Genomic DNA, 3,121 nt, shown 5'->3' on the forward strand with positions numbered 1-3,121 from the left:
ACGCCCAGCATGATTAGCATCACAAAAGAATTCTGCGGGAAAAATCGTTTTATTTTACAATTTAATCTTGGTTAAAACAACAAAAGCTGTTTTTTTTGCAAGGATTTCAATGTTTTTTTTTTTCGTTTTTTCAACCGCTTATATATGTAGTATACGGTAGTATGTGACGATGAACCTCGTATATGTGAGCACCCCTTCTTTTTCTCCTCCTCGAGTTACTCCTCCAAAAAAGTGAAATAAATGCACTAAATATATGCAATAAATGCAATTAATAAAGTGAAGAGTGGGCACGGCGGCAGCGTGGCTGCAACGATGTTCAACCGGAACATCTTTTTCTTGGCGCAGATCTTCAGCATCGCATTCACCGGGCACGCTCACTCATGGAAGCACGTGGACCACCCTGATAACCCGTACCCGACTTTGCTTCAAGAAGAAAACGAGCAATCGTCACACTTCTGCCACATCAAGGATCCACCCAGGGAGACGCTCGCCGTCCTTACCGAGTACAGCGCCAGTGGCCGAGTGACGTCATAGCAACAACAGCTCATAAATTCCCCACCGCCTCCCGGACTCTTCAGTGGGAACGGCGGCAGCGTGGCTGCAACGATGTTCAACCGGAACATCCTTTTCTTGGCGCAGGTTAGTCGCTTGCCTGAGGCCAAACCTTTTCGAAGTGACGATGTTTGTCTTTTGCTGCTGCCCTGCCCCACTTGTGTGAAACGAGCGTTGTCTTCTTTAAGTTTCCGCGCATTTGTTAATCTTCTTTTGAGATGCGGTGACGTCGAGCAGAACCCAGGGCCGGACTCTGTGAGCTCGGACAATGAAGGCCAGCTTCATTCTACTCTCACTGACCGTGAACTTATTCTTCACGTACTTAATAGCCAAAAAGAAATAATGAAACAGATGAACCCTTTTGGTGATGCGCAGAAAGCCTTAACCGACTCTTTCGCGCAGTTCAACGATAGGCTGGATTCATTAGAAGTTTGCGTCGCTCGCCTTGCCGGTTTCGGTGAAAAAATTCAGTCACTCGAATCAACGCCGCCTGTATTAACATTGCCTGACGCGTCGCGCGCTTTTCAATGGGAAGGGTAGGGACGCTTAGTTCAGGCACTGATCCGCTATGTGGCGCGTTCCGGCGGACATTTCGCCTTACGTCACTGCTCGCGGGTCGCGAACGCTGCACCCACTTCTACGACGTGTGTCTGTCAGCTTGCCTGTTGGGCTTCAAGGGCCGTTTCGCTTACATCTTAGCCGTGACGGGGCGCTAGTTCTGTGGCGCACTGGGGATCTCGTTCAACGTGTCGCTCGCTTAATACTTGCTGCATTTTTCCAAAGATAAAGACGGAGGCGGACTGAAATAGTCTAAGAACATACTGATTGTCGGGTAGACATATAGCTAACAGAAAAACGATATTTTTGGATGGGGCAGCCATTATTTTACTGATATTTTTCTTTCTGGAGTATTTAGAGAAGAAAAAATTGCGTGCACGTTTTTTGTTCAGGCGCTTACTTCTACGATTACTTTCCAATAATATCACGTGATTGTAAACTTCAGAAAATTGTAGGAAACAAAAGGATAAGCAGCTGCGATCCCGCCACGCTGTCCGGGCGCTTCTACAGTATAGTCCTCAATTTTAGAAGTGCGTACCGATGCGGAGTGCGAACAGGGGGGTCAAAACAATACCTAAATTCGGAGGGGATAGAGGGGGGATGCCCCACTCAGAAAATTTCAGGGCCTGTCATCCGAGTAGATAAGCGCGCACAGCCGGCATCAGCCTGCGGCAGCGCAAGGGATTTCGCTTCGTGACAAAGGAAGTTTTATCAGTGACAGACTTAGAAGAACAAGAAGGCGTAGGAGCGCCGCCTCGGGAACGCTAAACAAACTTCCCACTATTTTGCATAGTTTCCGAGAAGCGGCGCTGGCTGGCGGACACGAAAGCACGCTGGAAGGCTACGGAGCGGGGAAGGGTAGGAGAGAGCAACAGGAGAGTGGCTGTTTGGCCATTTTTCGCTCACGCGTTAGGCACTGTTTATACAGGCGGCGTGCTCGAATCAACTATCACGAAGGTTCAAAACGACGTTACCTTCGTGTTAGATAAAATTGACTATCTTGAAAATCGCAGCCGGCGAAATAACATCATTATTCACGGCTTAAAAGAAGAACAGAATGAATCTGGAATCCTTGCACGAGAACGTGGTTAACACATTTTTTAAGGAAACCTTAAAAATGAGTGTTTCAGGAGTAGAAAGGTGCCACCGGTTAGGAGTTAAAAAACTGAACGAAATTCGCCCCGTCATTTTGAAGCTTGTCGATTTTCGCGAAAAACTCTTAATATTTAAGAACTGCCCTAAACTAAAGAACACAGACATGTACATTACAGAAGACTTCTCCCAGAATGTTCGTAAAGTCAGAAAAAAACTTTGGGAAAGCACAAGTGAAAACCGCAAGCGGAAAGAGGACGTAAAGCTGGTTTTTGATAAGGTGTCTGTGAATGGAACTATGTAATATCTGCGACAAAGAAAAAAATGATGAGGTGCCTCTTCTAAAACGATCAGCCATATGACAACCTTTCGCATCCCCTTATATAACGCTACTAAATGTTAACTGCCGTAGTATTGTAACCAAGACACTTGACCTAGAACATCTGATATCGATACATGATCCGGACATTGTTGCACTGACAGAGACCTGGCTTCACCAGGGAATCCATGATAGCGAATTTGTTCCCCCAGATTATCGTGTTTATCGCAAAGATCGTGATTCCAGGGGAAGCGGTGTGGCGTTACTCTTTAAAAATAACATACAAATTGCTAGAATGGCCGACCCCGTTGGTGTTGAGGCCTTATTTTGTAAAATGTGTCGCGACGGAAAGTGCCTGGTCATTGGTGTTGTTTACAGACCCCCTCGTACCAGAATTGATGCTTTGCAGAATTTAAAGGAATACATTGGTCTCCAGATAGCGAAAGACACGAAACTTGTGCTCTGTGGTGACTTCAACCTACCCGGTATTGAATGGCCCACTTTCTCTTCTGGTACGCATGATACTTTTAACAACGAGGTGTTAATTGATATTGCATTTCGTTTTGATTTGGTTCAACTAGTTCATGAGTATACACGTAT

General features: G+C 45.9%; 1 pseudogene; it reads left to right on the forward strand.

Moving 5' to 3' along the window:
* Nucleotides 1–312: 312 nt before the first annotated feature.
* On the forward strand, nucleotides 313–2,564 carry LOC144173413 (uncharacterized; annotated as a pseudogene).
* The last annotated feature ends 557 nt before the right edge of the window (nucleotides 2,565–3,121 follow it).

The sequence above is a fragment of the Haemaphysalis longicornis genome, unplaced genomic scaffold (assembly GCF_048455015.1).
Source record: "Haemaphysalis longicornis isolate Haplotype H1 unplaced genomic scaffold, Haemaphysalis longicornis Haplotype H1 scaffold_3, whole genome shotgun sequence".
Classification (NCBI taxonomy): domain Eukaryota; kingdom Metazoa; phylum Arthropoda; class Arachnida; order Ixodida; family Ixodidae; genus Haemaphysalis; species Haemaphysalis longicornis.